We start from the raw sequence: 24083 nt of genomic DNA, 5'->3' as shown, positions 1-24083 counted from the left end.
CAACATACTGGTTTTATTAGATTTTGACCCTTTCATATTTTGCTAATTTTTCAGCTTTTTAGACCTCCCCCAGCTAATTCCCTGCAGAGGGTTGACCTTCCGTACCACGTGCATGTTGCACTATCACATGTCACAAACTTACCGGTGTATAGTTTACAATGTCCCATCCACTTACTTTTCCTGTTATTTAACCTCCCGTCTGTAACTTGCAATTTCACTGTGTAAAGTCAGCATAACAGTCATAGCCGCAGGTTTCGCATTTTACTTCTGATTCTCATGTACCTAACATAAGGGGCCTACATATTGCATATCAATTTTAACAAGAGACACCCCTCTAACTAATGATAATCATTAAAAATCATTTCATGAATTTTAGCAACACTCATAAGCCTTCAAGTACAGCAACTCTCAATTTTACAAAAATATTGACCGGGTACTTTATTTGAAACTGTCCCTTGCTACCTTTAGGCTTTCAGCTCAGATGAGCTTAAAGTAAGTTATGTAATTTGTTTATTTATTAATACATGTGTCAATATTATAAAGTAATAAAGATTTTTAAAAAAATGAAACGAAAATGATTAAAGAGTAAAAAGAAGGATGATGAACAAAAATATATCTTGAAATCTTTGTTTTTATTGCAATTTCTTAACCGTTGAAATATGAACCCTCAAATATTTTCTTTGTATCTGAGTTGAAACAATCACATAAAAGAGTATTTGAATAAAAAATTTAATCATGGTAGACTGTTTTATGAATCAATGTATAAAACGTGGGCGCTAATGCCATTCTTTCGTCATTTTGGGTAATACTTATTTTTGACGAACACTCATCGGTATCTTTAAATGAATAAATGTTAACTTTAACTGCCGTGCATCAGTTTTGATTGTAATGTTCCATGTACGATAGGGGAAATAAGGGCAATTTCTTTAACGATTTAAGTCTTCTCTTTCAAAATAACCCCCCCCCCCCCCCCGAAAACAATAGCTTTAGGTGAAGGCGTAAAAATGTTATGATTTTGATACAAATTTCTTTCGATATATTAAAATCAGAGAGAAGTAAAATACAAAGCAATTCTACCTCAAAGTCGTCTTTCGAATTACGGAATAACAAAAAGTTATTATTAAACGAACAAGAGGTACTAACCATAAATAAAAAAATAAATAACGTAGATCTTTTAAGTAAAAACCTACTGTTCTTGCATATCCCCCGAGATCTTGAGAAGAATCCATTGGGGCAGTCCTTGTTCTGTAAAATTCGAAACGAGATTTTAAGGATGCTGGATGGTCAGATCTACCTAAACTTTCCAGATATGAATTGCCTACATATATATTTTTTTTAATCGACACATCTATTAAAAAGCTATTATAAACGAGATATTATGCTTTAATCACAATCGTAATTTCTCGGGCCTTTCCGGCATGCTCGGAAAAACACCTCGAATGTATTACCTAGGCGTCCATGACAACCCCCCTTTTTAAAAAACCTGATGTAAATATAACACATTTTACGATCTGTTGAGATGCAAGCTAGTCTTCATTAAAGTAAATAATATACCCTAAAATATAACACAGAAGGCTGTCAAACCGATATTTATTTTAATGGAAAGCGACTCCATTTTGTATGAAATTCTAACATCCGGTGATGTTAATACATTCAAGGTGTTTTTCCGAGCCTGCCGGAAAGGCCCGAGAAGTTGCGATTGCTTTAATCAGAGATAAATGAACAGAGGAAATTCAAACTACATAGTTGATATAGAAATTAAATAAAAAATGGGTTAAATAATACTCTTTATTTTATCTCCAGTAATTTCGCCAAGTCCATAAAGTATTTGCTGGTAAAAATTTGTGAAAACAATGCACTGTAATGCAGATGATCATTTCTTACCGTCTTCTGTTCCCTTAATCAACAGACTAACCCGATAGCGAACCCGAGTGTAATAATACAAAAAAAAAACCCACCGATTAAATTTACAACACAATGCTTGACACTATTTTACAGATTGAACCTATTTGTTTGTTAGAAACAATCAAAGGAATGGTACAAAAAGATCACGATATTATTACTGACTACATACTTTCCTCGTTCATTCAGTACACACTGAACCCGATAACGAAAAAATGTCAACCAGACGTTACAAAAGTATAAACTTGACCTGTAGTTTGAAGAATAAAAAGTGTGAAAAACTGAAGTGGGACAGACAGACAGACGGACGTAGATGAAAGCTATAGTCCCCTCCGGTGAAACCAGCAGGGGACTAACAAACGAGTTCATGAAAATGAAGTATTAGAAATCGATTGGATAAAGCCATATTAAATGATATTGTGTTTCGCGAAAGCCATCTACAACTGATAGTACTTAAAGCTGAAAACCCCTCTTAAATAGGCACTGTCACACAGATACCTTGTATTTAAACCGTTCGATTTCGTTACACCCGATTGCACACCTGAAACTCGTGACCAACGTGTAGTATTCCTTTCGTGGTCTTAAAAATTTATGCATTTTATTCTTATTTATGTGCATATTCTGTTTGTTAATTATATTTTGAGCAGTTTTATTGATGTATTCTTCTGACTTGAAAAAAGTGCGTAACACTTGATAATGTCATCGCGACCGGGTAAGACCTTTTTTCAAAAAGATTTAAACTATTTGGAATTTTGATAAAAATTCAGAAAATGTATATTCTCGCAATTTGATGCAAAACTGTTGAAACGCAGAAATAAAGGGGCATGGTCACGATTTTGGTCAAATTTTATTTTTCGGTTTTTATTATTTACAATGCTTTAGGAATGCATTTTTATCAATCAAATGAAATTTGGGTGCCAGTCGATAAGTTTTAAGCAAGATACAGGGCTCACAATTCTTCGTCATGTAAACAAGGCTCGTGCCCTCTTTTTGTTTACATAGGTTCAATATACCAGTAAAGATCTTTTTCAAGCTGATATGGCTCTCTTTTTATTCATTTTAAGCATAAATAAACAGTTCCTAACGATTAACACATTCATTTTAGGTCTAAAACTGGAATTTTCCTTCAATATTCAAAATGTAAACAAAATATTTGTTTACATAGGGAAGAATTGTACGCTCTATAACTCGCTTATAACTCAACAAATTTTGGCTGCCTATTAAAATTGCCGTACTGGAGCATTAGGAACATTAAAATAGAAATAACAATTTATGACCAAAATTGTGGCCATGCCCCCTTTAAGTACATGTACTCATGTACAAAAAATGAATATACAGTATTTACTTTGAGAATTAGCTTTTTTCGGTCTGTTTTACATTGAAAGACATACATAAGTCAAAGATTATGTGGGGGTGACATTCAAGAATAATCTACCAAAAAGAGAACTTTTTTTGCAACATACCAACTTGAACTGTACAGTTGCTTATGCTTTATTCAATAAGTGCATGCACTATTAATAATGCCGTAATGTCTGAGTTCGCGACAAATTACTTCAAAATTCAATGACGTATACAATTTCTGCAATGATATATTAAGCTTTTTATGCATTATATTTGTAGTTTAAATATAAATAAAATAAATGATAACTGATATTTTATTCATGTTGTTGAAAGATTCACCAGGATATATTACAACAGGTTAAAATGTAGTTTAGAGTCAATATGGCATTTATGAACATGAGGATTTGGCATAAATTCTCAAAACTACTACAGCTTTCTCAAAGAAATTTTAGTTATGATTTTCAAATATATTGAAAGTCGTTAAAAGAAATTAAAATAATCTAGAACAGTAAAATTACAAGATAATAAAATATAATTGATAACTACATGTATTTAACTGTAAGAAACATTAACCCGATACCCGTAACAGTGCAGCTGCGAGGGTGTTTGATATTGCTTATATGACATGGACCTTTTAGTTTATTATATGAGCTCCATCAGTGTGGTTGTGTAACATATATCAACAGCAGACAGTATTTTACGTTCATCAGCATCACAAATGTAATTTGTACGCCACGTTAAATGAACTGCACTTCGTGCTTTTACAACACAACTCAATATATTTACATTACTGAGAGTAATGATATTAAACAAAATGGAATACATTCCCTCAATTATATACAATAATTGCTATAGGTCACTCAATACGATGATTCACATGTAAGTTCCCGAGACGTACAATATTTACCGAGGCGAAGGGGATGTACTTTTCGTGTAGCCAAATCACCAAAATGATAGAAACAACAAACAATAATTGTTTTATTATATGACTTTGAGAGAAATTGATACAGAGTAGATATATTTAGAATTAAAAAATATGAAGCAAAGAAGAACTTCATCACCCTTTAGGTTAAAGCCACAGCAGAGAAAAAATAAAATAAAGCTATATTTCATCGGACGATATACATAATTATAAAACCAATCGTAGCATTTTAGAAACTCCCGATTACATAACTAGGAATTAATAAATCACACAGAGCCGCCAACTTTTGCGATTTTCGAGTAATACTTACGAATTGAGCGTCTAAAATACGTTTTATGATTTCTCTTTGTATTCTTCCCATTTCAATTTCGCTCGATCAAAGTTTGAAATACCACAATATGTATAGCTGATTATGTACAGTATTGACTGTTATGATAAAATATTTATGATTTTAACAGCAATTGCTTGTATTGTCGCTTATGTTTTTAAAGCAATCTTATTATTGTCAATGTGTTAAAGTAAATGAAATGAAAACGTCTCAGTCGTCTAAAGCTTTGAAACGGAAAGCCAGTGACAATGAGAAAAATAATACTCCCTCGAAACGAAGGCACAATGGGTTCAAAAATAAAAAGAACTACAAAATCGGAAAAATAGAATGTTTTTATGCCAAGTGTGTGGTTTGTTGGGTTGACCCCACACGAAGGACCCTTGTTAATTAAAACGATGAAATCAGAATGCCTAAAAATAAGCATTCTGATTTCATCGTTTCATGATTTCATCGTTTTAATTTACGTTCTTTATTATTGAATACACTCTTGAAATAAATATTGCAGACTATGCCACAAAAGACTTTCCTTACATGTTTTCCGACAAAAAACTTTGTATACAATAATATTAGGGATATCAACGAGTACTAGACTATCGCTAGGTCAAGACGATCAGCGACTAATGTTTTTTTAATTGGGTTTTCATTTCACAACATATGTACCTATATGGCCTAAGAGGTGATTGGTGCATTTGTAGAGACACATTACATAATCTTTAAGCTATTTCTACTTAACAGTACAATTTTGTATATTTCAAATGAGGTGAAGCTGATTTTGAGAGAGAGAGAGAGAGAGAGACAGACAGACAGAGAAAGAGAGAATTTTTAAGTCGTTAAATCGTTATAAAGTAAACAAGATATCTGTGAGCCAATGCTCACTAGTGATACCCCCGCTCTGATGTGAATATGCAAAATAAGCAAAGTCGACATTTAACAGAAAGCTGGCATCCTATTTGTACAGAAGTATATCCTACAATATGGCATGCCTAAACAAATAGTGTGTTAAAATGTCAAGCATCTGCGATAAATAGCTGCTGAGAAATCTTTGAGGAGAATTTGTTTGAAAATTTGGGCTAAAATAAACAAAGTACTCATTTAACAGTAAGTTGACGTCCAGTTGGTACAAAAATACATCCCACGATATAGCATGCCTATACAAATACTGTGTAAAAATATATCAAGTATCTGCGATAAACAGTTGCTGAGAATTCTTTGACAAAAATTTGTTTGAAAATTTTTGCTAAAAATAAAGAAAGTCGTCATTTAACAGTAAGTTGACGCCTGATTGGTACCAAAATATATCCCACGATATGGCATGCCTTAACAAACACTGTGTAATTTCAAGCATCTGCGATAAATAGTTGCTGAGATAAATGCGACAGAAATTTTTGTTACGGACGGACGGACAGACAGACAGACACACAAAGGTAAAACAGTATACCCCCTCTCCTGCGGAACGGGGGTATAAAAATCTCAAACTTTTGTTCTGCTTAACGTGGCATTTTTCGTCTGAGGAAAAAACCCAACAGTTTTCTGGTTGTCTTTTTGTATCGTTACTAACACTCTGTTCTATCGGTATCTCTGACTTTTATATAAGTGGCTAACAACTATCTCTTTCGATTTTGTTGATCAAATTACCATTTTAAACAGAAGTACTAGGGCAGATATTTACTTAAAAAGATCAATTGGCAATTCTTCTAATTAGTTTTTCATTGGATTAGATGTTTGTATGATTAAAACACTTTAATCATCTCAAAGCGTTTGTTTGTATAATCATTAATCTTTATGATTAAGTTGGGGCAATGACTTAATTGGTGTGGAACAGGTCCCATTTGATTTGTCTAATATGATATGGAGATTAATTTTGTGCAAGTGTCACAAGAAAAAAGAAGAAGAGCTAAGACATTTCTATCGGTTATTTAGCTAACATATTTTTCAATATATTTTAAATCAAATACATTTAGTTCATGTAACTTTAGTTTTAAATGTTTTCAAGTTTAGGATAAGGTGTATGTAATTGTAGCATTAAACAGTTTCAAAGAAATTAACGAGTAATCGACCATCGTTCGACTTAGAGATCCGATTAAGCGACTACGCCAACCGAGTTAAATTTACATCCCTAATTTATATGGTATGTATGTATATATATATATATATATATATATATATATATATATATATATATATATATATATAAAATAAAAACTATTTATTAATAAAAACCATTCAACATACACTCATCTGATTAAATTGATCGTATAGTAGGAATATTTCTGAGTTTGATAAGAACCAGAAGTTTGCTTTAAATTATTCCGATCGCTCGCCCATTTACATAAGTTCTCCACCGCCTTTCATGTACTACTTTATCATTTCATATTGGCAGCTCTGATTATCATATATATGAAATACAAACAATAGCATGTCTTCATTGTCTCTTCTGTGGTTTATTTTAGCCAAATTTTAAATTTAATTCAAAACTCAAAATGCGAACATACTCCTTTTTAATTTATATCACTATAAGACTATCATGAATATTCCTTCTTGATTTATGAATTGGGGTGGTCATAAAAAACCAGAAAGGCCCAAGAAAATGCAATTGACCTTAATCAATTTTATTTACGTCATCCCATGAAAACTCAGGAGCGGATCTGAAACTGAATATAGTAATACCCTATTTTAAACACCATAATTTAATGTCTCTTTACAGAGCTCAAGTAAATTCGCTCTAAACAAACTAACAGTACTTGATTGTCTTTTTTCTAGAGGTAAAGAATTAAAGTTCATCGGCATTCATCCTTACTCGGTATAACTTATCCGTGCTGTCAAAGTTAAGTCTTTAAATTGAAGTCTTTAAGGTACGGTCTACATATAATTCGATACACAATATTAGGCCAAGTTCAAATAATGAGGTGAATTGAACTCCATCTCAATTACATTTATATTTGTTTCAAGATTAAGTAAGGTCTTAATAAGAGAATAATACTTACAGCTCTGATTTCAAAATGTTCACATTGTGTAGTGGTATTGGAAAGGTTTGTGTGTCCACTGCGGAATCGACAAGTGTACAAACCGTCAAGAAAGCAAAGGTCAAAAGCGTTACAAAGTACATTCATGGCACAATGCAATGCACATTCTACAATAGACTTGATTTCCAGGGTGTGGACAGCAAAAACACTTACATCCGTAGTTTTCAAAACATGGCCTCGTTTAATGAAGAATTGTTCAGAATAATGTACTATCATAAAACCATGTAAATAAAAGACCGCTGCCCAGAAATTCATTTTAGAGTCTTTTCATCTACAGGTCCTTAATACATAACCACGTTTCAACTATATTCTGACTTAAACTTTGATTATATCCCGGAGTACCTTCCTTTATCCTTCAGGACCGATCAGTCAGTAAATGTTTGCCCTTTTCACATTGATACGTTTAAATATTGACATTTTCCAAGTGCCTTTTCTGTGATAACATTACGAATCAAATTTATAACGTATACTGTTGGACGCAAGCGGATATAATAAATATAGGAAAAATCGATAACGTAAAAATGTCAACCTTAACACTTAGTCGAACATTTGTTTAGAATTATACAAGTAATAGCTTTCAAAAAAGCTTGCCTGACTAAACAAAACTATTCAATGGAAGCATGCATGTATCAATTAGGCTATCTTATCAGTAATGAATTTTAATTTTCGCTGATCATAAATTTATAAACGGAACGTGCAAATTTAAGACGCAACGTCAGTCTTTTTTCGATCTTGAACATTTACATATACACTAGTATCGCTTGAAATTCAATTGTTTTATCAATTATTTTTTTAAGGAATGTACACATATCATATAAGTGCAGCTTGAAAGCTGGAGATTAAATAGTCATTTTTTAAAATTGTATTTGTTATATTAAGATGCAAAATCAACAAAAGGCGTTTTTAAAATTTTGCAGCCATATAAAATATGAAAGAGTATACAAACACGTTTTGTTTCTGAATGTGTGTGGGCAGCTTCATCAAAATCATCTTGACAAGCAATTAAATCAAAGGCCTGAAGGGCCACAATGGCGTCGAGTTGAAGTTAATTTGAAGAGTACAAACCTTTTTTTTTTTTAAAAGTCTAAATAATTTATGGTATTCCATCATTGATCACAAAATCCTTAAACAAATTATGATTCTGTAACTCTTATTAAGAAATGTATGTACAATGCCATGAGACCAACTTTTCTTATTGTTTTGCTGGAGATTAAATTTTTTTTTTATTAAATTGAGTCGGGCGGTCAATTTAACACAAATAAAATTTAATACAGATTTTATGCAGTCAACTAAAATAATAAAAATATCAAAATGAACTGCGATTTCTTTTAGTATCAAAAACCATTTTAATTTGGTTTCATATTGACCATTCATTTAAAAATTTGTATCAATTATACTTCCTTTTCAAAAACAAATATATTAGACAAAATACATCTGTCGACTACTTTCAGATAAATAAAAATTATGTTTTTATCACAAAATTAATCAAATTTCAATTCATTACAAATTGACTCACCTTCTTCCTAAAAAAATTTGAATGTTACTTAAAAGTTTTAATAGAAATATCCTTGGAGTTAAAACATTGTAGATATTTTTTTTTCTCTATTCAAATAGAATTAATAATTATTAAAAGTATGATTGTATTTAATTCTTTATATTGTACATTGCTGATAAAAACTCTGTCTCTTATTATCAATTGATTTAAAAATCACATGGGTCCAAATGACCGGACCGAAAAGATCAGGGGTAGATATAAGAGGCACCCATTCATATCGTTTACAGTTAAAAGTGAAAGTAGGCTAGTTGGTTTAAAGTTACTTTTTGTTGTAGATATAGCTCTGTGCAGGAAGTTTTTTGTTTCTAAAAGATCAAGCATTAATTGTGTACATAGTCAACATTCGATATGGATTCAAAATAATCTGTTTTGCAGGCAGGTATATTTTATAAACAAATTGAGTATGTAGGCCTAACTATCGCAAGTGTGTGAAATATATTCATCCGCTGAAACCAAGACATATTGTTTACAATAAAATATGAACATTGTCAAAGACATCAACTATTTTTTTTATCTGCCAACTTGTTATATTGACGTAAAGTTCTGTTCTAAATGGAAGCAAGTCTTTTTTTATTCCTCAAATACAAAAGAAAACTTTGCACTCATTTTCGCGGATTTATTGATAGTATGCGTTGTTCAGCTCCTTACACTTCCGGTGGACGTACGATCCCTAGATGGCTTTCGAGCTTCGCTCGACGCCATAAAAAGGGTGAATTCTCAAATTCATGAAAAAAAAACCTACCGTAACTTCAATTCCTTATTTGCAGTTTCATTTATTACATGCTCCTACAAAAGTTAAGGGGGGGGGGGGGGGGGGGGGGGGCAAAACCATGATATTTCAATTTATTATATAAAAGTTAAGAAAAGTGCCTGCTGCAAAAAAAAGTAGGGAGGGGAAAAGCAGTCCCCCACCTCCACCCCAACCCCCGATGTTACGTGCCTGTGATATATACAGAGCACGGTGTGCTCTGTGGTATTCGCATGATACCAACGGACTCGTCCATTAATCGGCGCGCAATAACTATGAATACAGGCACGTAGCATCAGGGGGGGCCAGGGGGGGCCTGGCCCCCCCACTTTTTCTCGCAGCAGCAAATTTTTTAAAATTTACATATAAAAAATGAATTATAATGGAGTTGGCCCCCCCACTTTTTTGGAAGTTAGTAAAAAATTGGTATCTACCCCCCCCCCCCCCCCCTCCACGGATTAAGATTTTGAAGATTTTTGGAAAACTTTAAATTTCCCTTTTTTTGCTTGTCAAGATTTTTTGGATGGGTCTGGCCCCCCCACTTTCAAAAACGATGCTACGTGCCTGTGAATAAGACAATATGGCGCGAAGACCTGCTTCACTATTCACGCAACGGCTGAGATCTTGATGAACTCATCCATTGGCAGAGATTAATGGGGAGGGGGACAGATGAATTTTTGACATTTGTTTTATAACCGCTACATACATGTATATTATACTTTGGATCGGATTTTTTGGAGGAGATCTATCGAATTATTAAAAACACATGAATAGTAGTAGTTAAATGTAGTAATGTACATTTAGTAAGACCTGCGAGTTTTAACCCCTGTTCAAGATTAATGAAATCGCCCAACGGAACAAAAATCGGGTCACAACCCGCTTTGGTGATTTAGTTCCTACAGTAAACATTCTTGTTGTATAAATATATATTTGTTTTAATCCAGACTGATGACACACTTGTAACAATGATAATCCAACACCAATTATTACTTACATTGAATCGTAATAGGCAATATGTCACAACTTGTTGCGATGACCCCCTCCCCCTTATTCACCGTTCTAATATATTGGAATGGATATCTATTTTTAAATTAGGATTACAGCCGTGCACTGCATGGTGAGCACCCCTTTTACTTGAAAACTCTTGCTCGCTGTTGTTATAGTGCATAGGCGTCGGAACCGGGGGGGCTAGGTGGGGCTTAGCCCCCCCCCCCCCACTTTTTTTTTGCAAATTTATACCTTACCATTAGAAACATAGCATGATAGAGGGTTCAGCCCCCCCCCCCCCACTTTTTCTCGCAGGAAAGATTATTGTATCTAAATTTACCTTGAAAGATTGAAAAGTTGGATTCAGAAGCATCCCCCCCCCCACGGATTAGGAATTTCAGGATTTTGGAAGAAAAATATTTGGGTAAGTAATTTCTTTTTTTTGGGAAGTATAGGTATACCTCCCCCCCCCCCCCCCCCCCTCCACGGATTAGGATTTCCATGATTCTGGGAATTACTTTTTTCTCAAAATTTCTGAGGATTAGTCTAGCCCCCCCACTTTCAATTTGCTTCCGACGCTAGTGTATAGTACATCCAATATAACATTTTCATCAATTGTGAATGTAAATGCTGACGTCATGACGTCAGGCAATAAGTATATCTTTGTATATGTATTTATTTGATCAAGCAGCCACTATAGCTATTACCTTATGTCATTGTTTTATATTAATTACATTGACTTCCTTTTCTCTGGAGTAGAAAAAGCGGATTTTAAATATTGGAAATTTAAAGCCAAAAAAAAATCCTTAAACGTCAAATCACAAATTATTGCATGCATATACTAGTAATATGTAAAACCTAGTGAAACACAAAATATATAGGTGAAATATTGGTACACTCTGTAATGGTGCAGTCACCTATAAGGTATAGGTGAATTATTTCATGAGATATACAATACTGTTCTTTAAATTGAACTTAACTTATTTGTACGAATTTGAAAATACAACACAATAAACAGACTAAAGGTAATTATTGAATAATCTAGTAGAAAACTGTGATTACGAAAAAGGCATCTTTTTTTTCTGGTTATATTTATACGATATAAAGTAACTTTGTTAGCTAGTTGGAAAGCGCATTACAACCAGAAACAAGTAGGTAAACTTTCAATGATGTTAAGTAAAGTTTCAATGATGTTAACCTTTACAATTATTATATGTAAACATTTTCATAACCGTTTTCATAAATAATTGCATTAACAAATAATGATAAAGTTTAGAGCTAAAAAAAACAAAAAAAAATGTACAATTCAACACCATGAAATGGTTCTAATAACGATATACCTTCCATAATTGAAATATTTCAATTACTTACAACTACAGGTACATTTGTACAATTCTTTTATACCAGTATGAATATGTAAACTGGGTTAGGACAGTTTACGCATTATAAACCACGAAGCTATTAATAATTTTCCACCTCTTTTCATTAGGGCTTTTCGACTTTCGGTCGAAAAGACCTATTGTTTTCGTTCTGTTTTATTATTATTATTCTTCTCGACAAAGTTTCGTCATGGATTTTTTGAAAACGGAATAGAAAAATCAAAATTTAATGTTAGCTTCTTTTAGCAATTGTTAAGTTCTCCCGTATGTCCTTTTTTGGACTTCCGGTCTATATACTTCCGGTTTACACATGCAAAAAACAAAATACTAAAAGGACCTTTGTATCTTTTTTATTTTTTGATAATTAACTAAGAAATTTTGAATTTAGATACTTCCTAGTATGATATACAAAATCGTAAGCAACAACTTTTTTCTATCTCTTGCTGTTTTTGAGATATTAGACTTCAAACTATGAAAAAAGGGGGGATGAAAAAACTGAAAATTGAAATAACCACCAAATGTTTTAAATGAGGAATGGAAAATGTTAAAACTGTCATAATAATCATACATTTAAAGTTTCGTTTGAAACCATTGAGAACTTCCGGTTTTACAAGTTGATAAAAAATCGTCTATGGGTGTTTTAATGTTAAACTGAATTCATGCGTGCCACTTTTTCTCAAACAGTTTTCAAGTAAATATTTCCACATTTAATATTCATATTGAGGGACCTAATTTGCAGACTTGAAAATATTTTGAGATAAAATTTTTGAAAGATAAGGGATCTAGAGGGGTCAAAGCTAAAAACAACGCTTTAGCTGTATCTTTTTTATTTTTCATCCGATTTTTAAAATCTTTTCGGTTTTAAGTTTTAAGTAAAGAGTACAATTTAAAAAGTATGGTCCGTAGGGCCATTTTTTGACTTCTTATAGGAGTATTAAGGGTGTGAATATTGCAACTTTCTAAAAGTTGAAAAAGTGATTTAGAAAGAGTTATTTGCTCAATGAACGTAGAACATTAATACTCTAGTCATACCACGTTTCTATTTGAGAAAGGAATGCTTACTTTTTTATGGTTTTTTGGAAATATTCTTTTAGAAATTAAAAGTATATTTACTTTTAAAGTGTTGAAATTATCTTTTTTTTGACATTGCATTATTTATAAGGTTATATTTCTAATAGGCAACTGATTAAACCTAGGCAGTTAAGAATTTTTAAATAAAAACTAGATACGATTTTACCTGACATTTACAATCAAAAAAGGGAAAGGGGATGTCGAAAAGCCCTTACTTTTTGTTGAAGACAAAAAAAGTTCTAGTTATATTAGTAACCATCAAATTAAAAAAAAAAATCCAAAATATCCACCTACAGAAATCTTTTAATTATAGGTGGTAATATTTTACTTTAAGCGACAGAGGGGATGTTTCATTACAGATGATCTGGGCTTTTTTTCATTTCAGTGGATAAACGTAGTTTAAGCACAACTGTATCTTATGATTATTGAATATCAAGGAGAACGTGTTAAAAGCAAAAACTTGAGGCTGAGTATAGTTTTAATTCCGATTTCTGATGGAGAGCAACATTGTTAAAATAAAAATATATGTGATAGTTGTTCAAATTAGTTTTAAATGGATTTAAGATGGAAAAATATGACATCAAGTGAAAACTGTTGCATTGAAATTGTATTTATTTAAGCATTGAATGCTTTTTTTTTTGGAAGTAGTCTGTCCTATGACACACCAATGCGGTGCAGATAAATTGAATACTGCGCGTTAGCTACTAATTTTTTTTTGCAAGGAAGATATGTGTGTCGTCGCTGTAAAGCCATTATATATGTTCTCAATCAGGGATATGACACATACAAGGAATAGCTATATTAACATGTTATATAATACACTTCCGCTGAAGGAAATATAGTGCCAGGACTTTTGTATTGAGAAATATTTTTAATTAAGGATTAGATAGTGAATGTCGTAGAATTCCCATGCAAACATTAGTGGAAATAGATACTGAATGTAAATATTTTGTTTTAAAGTTTAGGGAAGAAGATGTCATGGATGTTGAAGTAGTTAAGAATGTTGTGGCGGTAGTTGGTGAGGACAGAGCTGAAGATGAGCTACTTGATGAGGGCAATGTTGATAATAAAGCAGAGGTGGTGACGGAGGACATTGATAATCTACTCCTCAAGTAATTATTCGTATGTGTCTGGTGTTGTGTGCTCACACTGTTGTTTGAATTAGGAGTTTTTTGTGAACATGTCAAATTTGTTATCTTTTAAATGGTTTCAAGGGTCCATCTTCCATTTTAATGGAGTTTGCATTTTGATTTAAACATATATTTTGCTCATGCCCAAATTTTTCATTGTATATTGAAATGGAATGATAATTTAAAAGCATAACAGAATTCCAATTGTATTAAACCTTGATGCATGTGTATATTGCTTTCTCATTTCCAAGAAATTCATTTATGAATATAGAGATCTTAAAAAATTGCTGATATATTAAAATGTATGTATGTCCTGTATTCTAGCGAAATGTGCCAATGGTGATGGATACTTATGCTCTGTTCAAGGATATCCTGGTTAATCTGTATAAATAGAGAAACTTCAAATCAGTAACACTCATGACAAAATATTTCCCAGCATTTCTGTTGAATAAAACTGTGTTATTTTTAGATCGTAAAAGAAGGTCTTAACTTAGACCATGTTGTCAACTGTTATTTAATTGCAACAGTTTAGCCCAGACATTTGATTCAGTTGGGCCATCTGCGCATTATATACATTAAATTGCAATACCGCGTGCCAAATCAGTTGCTGGTTATCCTGTTCGGCAATAATTCTTGGAGAAGAGTAATCACCATAACAGACCAAACAGGATTAGTAGAACTAACATTGTGGGGAGATGACATGATTGACAAGATTAACCAAGGTGTTTCTGTTGTGGTGAAATGCGTTACAATGGAATATTTTAAAATTGTCCATTTCTTCACTTTTAGCTCATATATCTTAAATCAATTCTGTATGCGTTTTTATTCGATCTGCATTTAAATCTGTGTGGAAGACCTCCAGATCAAACCTTGTTGGAGAGACTGTCTTTGATACAAATGGCACCGTCAACGAGGAAGTGAAAAACAGGCTAAACCCTGGAACATCATAAAACCTTCTTCATACATGTACATTGTACCACGCAAACTCAATGCGGCTACGAGCCAAAAAATGACAAAATTGTTAGTATAGCTTCAATTTTTAAAAATTAAGTTTACAACTAGAAAACACCGTGATTAATACTTTTTTTTACAATGTCTTATTCAATGTGTTGAAACTAGACACCCTGGCATGGTCCACTTCAGCTGATCAAAAGCAATAAATCTGTAAACCAAAACTCACTAGTGATTATCCGATGTGATATTACCTTATTTACAAAGTCGTTATTAAACATGAATTTGATGTAAGATTTATTAAACAAGAGGCCAATCGGCCACATTGCTCACCTAATCAAACGTTCATTGTATTATTTGTTTTTCCCAGTATTTCAGACAATGAGGTGAAACACTGCGAAAAGAAGAAAATGTCAAGAGAACAATTGGAAAATGCCAAAAGAGCTGTTTTTGATGATTTACTCTATGAGGATATAACGCCTCCGGATTCTCCCAAACACTCCATTGACTATGAACCGATAAGCGAGGATAAGGATTGGTTGTCAATTAACTCAGAAATGTAAAGAGAACTTTTGACCTCAACAAACAGTGAAAAGATGGACGCTATGGTGGACAAGATACTGGTGTGTGAGAGAACAGAGCCCATGATTCCATTGAAGATTGACGACAATGTTAACGTCGCTGAAAGAAAACGACTCTGAGTGCTCCGTTGATCCGGATCCTTCGATAATTCCGCCGACATCGAGGACTGTTGCGGAACACTTTATTCTAAAGATGACGAAAAGGACCGAAACATTTAAAGACGGCATAACAGAAATTGTGCGTTTGATTGTTTATTATTGTCATGATTATATGTGTTAAATTTTCAATTTTGTCCAAAATTCATATACCGATTGCCAACTTCATTAGACTTTGAAAAGGCTTACTTGTTTGCATACAACAAAACCGTATTTAATCTAGATGAAATGTAACATACTCAGTTTTGTGGTAGGTAGATAGTGCCATGAAGAGATTTTAACTTTCTGAAAGTACTTTGTCGTAAATTCTCATGACGAATAACTTAAGGTCGATCTATCAAATCATACTTGAATTAGTGGAAAGTAGGTCATTCTTAAACTAATTCGCAGATACGAGGAAATAAATTTGTTACTCTATATTACTTATTTAATTACATTAAGTTTCATTAGCAAATTCTCTGGGAATCTCTTCTCACAACATATGTAATATAGATGAATGTTAACTTATTTCAACAAAATAATGATAAGTCTGTGTTTAACCTTCTGTAATCGTATAGTGGTTTTAACTTTAATTTATACCAAAAGTTCCATGATAATCTTAAGTCTCTAGTCGCTTAAGTTAAGTCAGTCTCAAATCCGTCTGTTTTCTAAGTCTAAATCCAAAACTCCAAAATAATGTAAAAGATTCTAGAAATTTATATCAACGCTCAATCACTCTGTCAGATATTTACGTTTACTTCAAATTAACAAGTACCTTTATTCCAATTTCAATGTAAACGAAAACAAGTGTAAAGGTTTCCAATATATTTAATAATGAGCATAAAATGAGACACACAAAAATGATATTCACAATGAAAAATATCTAGGAATGCTAACATTAAATTTACATTCCTAACCAAATAGATAAATTACTAAGCATACCTTATTGTTAATATTAAGTCAAAGAAACCCGAACAAATTATAAGTTCCACCCCGCACGGACTGACTAGCCTAACAGGTTTCCCAAGTTAAATTTAGAACAAGAGAAACGGAAGGGAGAATCGAGCTATAAACGAGACTATGAACGAAACGATGAACGAGACAGGAAACGAAGACTGGGGCCCACCTATCTACCCAGGGGAGTGAGTTGACTCGAACCTTAGAGAAGATTCCACGTGAACCGCCGGACTAAAGCAAAACCTGACTTAAAAGACACCGCTCTGGGGGTGTGTTTCTTTTAGCCAATCAAAATGACTGAATGTAAATATAGCTCGAACTGGTGTTTTCCAAATGATTACATAAAACTACGAAACTTTCCGAATGAAAAATAAATTATTAGAACCAATTAGAAAAGTCGTAACATTTTGCTTATGTTATAAACGTACAAGTGCCTGACATGAAAGCAGGAGACTATAATAGAGGAAAACATTCGCTATAAATCTACCCGTAAATCTGATCGTCGGCAATAAAAGTAAGTATAAACTAGAGCAAAGCTCGTTGCAAAGCAACGAGTGGGTCTTCCGTTAATGTAAAGAGTAAAGCTTGATGTTCCTGCAAGAAGCAGAGTGTTTAAATAAAAAACAAGAGCAACTAAAACTAAAAGATAAAAAATACGAACGATACTATGTACGAATTAACAAAAACCTTAACGATTCTAAGAACGACTTAACAAAAAAAATAATTCCGAAGGTGTCAAAGTACTTAACAAAAATTATTTTTGGTACGAGTTTGAACTTTACGCAATTTTTGAAACCAAAAACGCAGAATCAAAATTTCCGAAAAATCCATTTTTAAACCCCAATATCTGTTATGCATCGTACTCATCATGAAAATTACCGTAAGTTACATATGTTAAATTTTTAATATTGAAAAACAATGAAAAACTAAAACAAGAGGCAAATGGGCCACATCGCTCACCTGAGGAACAATAGGTATGATAAAATCAGCTTAATGGAGTCACAATGCAAACTATCTGGACAATGTACAATAATACATGTAGATCCTGTTTAAATAAAATTCATCCCCCCCCCTAAATATTCTTATGTTTATGATCATTAGTTCCTTTTCTAAAAGGATGATTTTATATTGATTGTATAGTCATATCGCATGTTGAGTATTGCAGTTCTCAAAAAGATCCTTAACAATAGTTTATATATGGGATATAAACCTACATCAAACTCTGAACCTTCTTGTGAGGCCAAAGAACTGTCCTGGGGCCAAAGTCTTAACAATTATAAAGAATCATCTGGCTGATTAGTTTCAGAGAAGAAGATTTTTAAATATTTACTCTATATATTCCTATGTTAAACTTTGACCCCCCCCCACCCATTGTGGCCCAAACCTACCCCGGGGTCATGATTTTCACAACTTTGTATCTACACTACCTGAGGATGCTTCCACATAAGTTTCAGCTTTCCTGGCTGATTAGTTTCTGAGAAAAAGATTTTTAAAGATTTTCTCTATATATTCCTATGTAAAAATCCATTCCCCCATTGTGGCCCCACCATACCACCTGGGACTATGATTTGAACAAACTTGAATCTACACTACCTGAGGATGCTTCCACTTTAATTTTAGCTTTTCTGGCCTAATAGTTTTTGAGAAGAAGATTTTAAAAGATGTTCTCTATATATTCCTATGTAAAACTTGATCCCCCTTTTGTGGCCCCTCCCTATCCCTGGGGACAATGATTTGAACAAACTTGAATCTACACTACCTGAAGATGCCTCCACACAAGTTTAAGCATTTCAGGCCGAATAGTTTTTGAGAAGAAGGTTTTTGAAAAATACCAACAAATTTTCAACAATTCTCAATTATCTCCCCTTTAAAGAGGGTGTGGCCCTTCATTTGAACAAACTTGAACCCCCTTCACCTAGTGGTGCTTAGTGCCAAATTTGGTTGAAATCTGCCCAGTGCTTCTTGAGAAGAAGATGAAAATATGAAAAGTTTACAACAATGACAACGACAAATTGGCTCAGGTGAGCTAAAAATAAAATAAAGGAAACATAATTGCATACTTTTATTGAAAAACAAATTTTCACAGCTAACAATTGTAAATTACTTTAAACAGCCATAATTTTGTTTGTTATAATTTCTTATCAAACACAAACTACATCAAGGCATGATGCTTTCTTAAAGTTCCATTACAGTAACTGTTCATTAATTATCCGATTTAATTTGAATTACTGGTAAATAGTCTGTAGAACACAATAAGGAATATGCATGTGGGTAGAGGTGACAGGTTAACCTCAAGAGCTGAAAAGAATCAACAGGTAAAAACCATGTGGCCACCAATAGCTGAAATTAAAAAAATCAATAGGCTGTGTTAATACATGTACCGGTACTAATAATAGCTGTGTTTACATTAACACATGCATAGTATTTCTGAAAAAAAAATACACTGAACATGCATGCAGTGTAATTAGTATGACATATCCCGATTCATGACATTAGATGGCACAGGACAGTTTTTTTTTATACATTTCATTGTAGCCTGGGGACGTGTGTCTTCGGAACCCTGTAACTAGAATTTCCTCAGTTCCCATTCACCACAAATACCTTTAATTCACTCTTTATAAGGCCAATCACCAATTTCTGAAGAAAATTACTAGTCAAAACCTGTAAAATTTTCTACATACTGGTTTTTATGAGATATTGACCCTTCCATATTTTGCTAATTTTTCAGCTTTTTAGACCTCCCCCAGCCAATTCCCTGCAAAGGGTTGACCTTCTGTACCATGTGCATGTTGCACCATCACATGTCAGAAACTTACCGGTGTTTAGTTTATAATGTCCCATCCACCTACTTTTTGTGTTATTTACCCTCCCATCTGTAACTTGCATTTTCACTGTCTAAAGTCAACACAACAGTCATAGCCACAGATTTCGCATTTTACTTCTGAATCTCATGTACCTAACATATGGGGCCTACATATTGAATATCAATTTCAACAAGAGATATCCCTCTAACTAATGATAATCATTAAAAATCATTTCATGAATTTTAGCAACACTCATGAGCCTTCAAGTACAGCAACTCTCAATTTTACAAAAATATTGACGGGTACTTTATCCGAAACTGTCCCTTGCTACCTTTAACTTACACTAACATTCTCTGAAAAGTCATCTTGTCTTAAACGTACAAAGCTTATGCTATTCTGAGAAAAAGTATACCTCATTTTGCCAATTCCATTAAGGATTAAGAAAAATATGGCCATTTAAGTGAACCCGGCATTCCCACTTTCCTCTATTTAACACAGATTCATAAGGCTCTCCATAAATAAAGCATCTTTACCTAATCTTTTAGAGGTCAACTGTTGTTCAACCTCCCTAAATAAGAAACCTTATTCAAAACTACATACATATACATGATATTATCATGACAAAAGCATCACATCACTTAGAAATACCCTTACATGTATACCCTCCCCCTATTTTTTGATTTTCCTAAGAAGCATTAGTTTGAACACTTTAAAGTAGATCCAGTGTTCTGTAATGTCATACTTTTTTGCAAAACTTTGAGTTCTTTAAAATTTGTGCAAGATAGTTTTATCTATTTTATGCGAATATAATAACACAGAAGTAATTAGAATTATTGGTAGGTTCAAGATATTTTCACAGCTTAATTTTATGCAAAATTTCCAATTTCTTTTACATTTTATCGATGCTAAGGGGAAATAACTCTTTTTCTTACTTTTCTATCAGTTGTATGTCTAAATGCCATGGTTTTTCTTATTCCAACAATGAATTTTAAAAGATTTTTGTAGTTTTAGTTTTCTGATAAAGTTGACAATAAAATTAAACAAGATAAACAAATTTCTGCCTACAAAATTTTTATTTTTAACCAAAAAAATATGGTTTTCTGATGCTAAAATGTGCTTTAGTTTATGTTTATCTGGCATCTCAAAAAGTGTGATGACATGTATATTTTTTCTAACAATTGATGAAATTAAAGTCTATTAAGTTGAAATCAATTCGGTTTTTCAACTTTCATCAGAGAATTTTACGAGTATGGAGTTACCTTAACCTAATATTATGAAACTTGTGGCAATTTCCTTGAGTCATTTCTCACACATATTTGAAAACAACCATAACTGATATTGAAAATTGATCTTTTCTTGATAAATGGATGAAATGTAACATTTTTTTTTCACAAAAAGACATGCCGCCATACATGTGATTTCTTGTTTTCATGAAACAGTAAGCTTGTAATCATATTTAGTGAATATCTTATTTATTCTGGTTTCTAGTCTCCTTTTAACTTTGCTAAAATAGTAAGACCTACAAGTGTGATGTCTGCTCTTTATTAAAATGAAATTCAAACACAACCGGGAACCTGGGGACGGATGAGAATTCCATGATAATTAAATGTTCAAATTTTACATGTTTTCCTACATTTTTGATGCATATATACAATAAAAGGGTAAAAATATGTTGTTTCTTGATCATTTCGAGAGTAATTACTATAGCAGATGTTATTTCAAGGTCAAATGTACATTTACATATCCAACATGTAATGGTAATGGAGACAATTGGAAAGAGGGGGTGGCTTTTTGAATTCTGTGAATATATCTAAAATATCACTTTTGGATAGGAAGGAGCAAAAACTTGAGTTTTTTGACATATTGTATACTTTGATAACTGCGTTTGTCCACATGTGAATTTTATTTGAAAGAAAAATATGCTGTTTTAAAAAAATTGAGTTAAATAAGTCAGGTTGCTTAATGTTATTTCATGAAATCAGACAGCAAAATTGCTGCAAATTTATCATTTAAATAATTCAATTGATCAAAACTCTTTTACAGTATCAATTCTTATCTCGGTAATTAACTTAAGCCTATTAATTGTCATCAGGATAGGAATTTACTCTAGTGGTGGTCATTCTACACATTTAAAAGGGAGTTACTTCCCTTGTATATTATAGCTAATAAATCATGTAATGACATATATAACCAACAAAATCATCCATTTTCCCAAAATAGACTACTTTTGGTACAAAATCCACTCAAAATTACAGTTAAATGAGAAATCTGAAAATACCATATAGTCTTGAAACTTACACTAACATTCTCTGAAAAGTCATCTTGTCTTAAACTTACAAAGCTTATGCTATTCTGAGAAAAAGTATACCTCATTTTGCCAATTCCATTAAGGATTAAAAAAAATATGGCCATTTAAGTGAACCCAGCATTTCCACTTTCCTCTATTTAACACAGATTCATAGGGCTCTCCATAAATAAAGCATCTTTACCTAATCTTTTAAAGGTCAACTGTTGTTCAACCTCCCTAAATAAGAAACCTTATTCAAAACTACATACATATACATGATATTATCATGACAAAAGCATCACATCACTTAGAAATACTCTTACATGTATACCATCCCCCTATTTTTTGATTTTCCTAAGAAGCATTAGTTTGAACACTTTAACCAAATATTATGAAATTTAAATGCTTCTATTCTGATCAATTGAATTTTTAAGCAGCGTGAAATTAAAACCATCGCAATCGATACCTTAGTAAAAATCATGAAATTTTAACACGGTGGAATTAAAACGACTTACAGTATTTCATCTGAACAGCCTCAAAGTATAATTTTCTGCTATTATACCATTTTTTATTAAATGAATTCTACTGGGTTTTTTTTGCAAATAAATTTAGCGAGGATTTTTTTCTCTTTTCTTATTAATGACAGGTTTTAAAAACAATATTATGTTTAGTATGTATAAAATTCCATAAACAATTTTTCAAAGCTTTGGATTTTAGTTGCACAATGAAAAAATGAGGGATTGCACGATAATACATGCTCATTTTGAAATTTAAAGCATTGTTGATTTCTTTTACTAGATAGAGATATGCACAAAATGATGTTGCTCTGTGATGCTTTGCCAAGATTAAAAGCATGAGAGAGAGGGAGAGAGAGAGAGAGAGAGAGAGAGAGAGAGAGATCTGAGGCACATGTAGTAAAAATTATTACATACATTAGTCTTACTGTAAAAATTGTTTACAATGTAGATGTGTTCTGCATGTAAAGTTTACCTAAAATGAATCAATAAAATTCAATATATATAAAAGATAAACTAATCTCAAAGAGTTTACAATGGTTCTGTGAAATAATCAAATCTTGAGAAAAATGTTTTATAGATATCAGGGAACATAAATCTAAAATCTGAACTTAAAGTTCTTTTCATCTTGCACTCTGTTTTACATGTTTTACATACAGGCAATAATCATATATAACGGCGAGCCAGACAAAAGTTATAATTTTAATTAGACTGAATATTTACCATGTCAAATATATTTATTTATTAAGCACAAGCCTGTCTGAGTTCTTTAATTCATTAATTAAGTGGAGGTGATATGGTAAAGATCTGCTATATTCAAATATTTAGGGTAAAGTTATCATCATGTAAACATACACTCTAATTACAACATTCTACTCTTGTGTGCCTTTGGACCCCCAGCCCTTTTAACTGCACATTTTTACAGTGTGTGGTGTGTTGTTCAATACAAAATAAGACATACATGTACATAATAATAAATAGAAATTCAAAAGAGTAGTGTGCAAAACATACACGTGAAAATACATTGGACAGATAATATCCCGAGATTTCTCTGACTCAAATGCCCGCTTTTATATTGTTACGCACGTCAAAAGCGCTTAAGCGGAGGTTAGAGTCAGAGGAAGGTCGGAATAGATTGAAAAGTGCACAAACACTTTGAAAAGAAAAAGTCAATACGATATATCCTGTATTGAAACATACCTTTATAATCTGTCATACGTTAGTTGAGCTGAAATTTCCACTATCGCCGCCTTGCAGGCCATTCTTCTGACACACCGCTATGATCAGCTGTTGTTCGCAGCGCGCAGTCAAAACATGGCGAGTTGACATGGTGAATCGTACGATAATTATTTCGATTAATACTATTAAGACTAATAAAAAGTAACAACGTAATTATCGACCGAATTAACGAAATTGTTTCAACAAACATTCTGATTAACTATATAAAAAAGGAGTTCGGTTTTATGA

The 24083-nt window shown here is 32.6% G+C and overlaps 1 protein-coding gene and 1 long non-coding RNA gene across 2 annotated transcripts in view; both read right to left on the bottom strand.

Annotated features, from left to right (window-relative positions):
- The window catches only part of LOC128173537 (neurogenic locus notch homolog protein 2-like), a 252423-nt gene that overhangs the window by 35979 nt on the left and 192361 nt on the right, over window positions 1–24083 (bottom strand). The window lies entirely within an intron of this gene.
- LOC128173602 (uncharacterized) lies at window positions 19058–23940 on the bottom strand. Its single transcript, XR_008242523.1, has 2 exons — window positions 23817–23940; window positions 19058–19350 (listed from the first exon to the last, which is right to left on the bottom strand). It is a non-coding gene; the product is annotated as an uncharacterized LOC128173602 (long non-coding RNA).

The sequence above is a fragment of the Crassostrea angulata genome, chromosome 2 (genome assembly GCF_025612915.1).
Source record: "Crassostrea angulata isolate pt1a10 chromosome 2, ASM2561291v2, whole genome shotgun sequence".
In the NCBI taxonomy this organism is placed as follows: Eukaryota; Metazoa; Mollusca; class Bivalvia; order Ostreida; family Ostreidae; genus Magallana; species Magallana angulata.
This window is presented reverse-complemented; position numbering and strand designations above follow the sequence as displayed.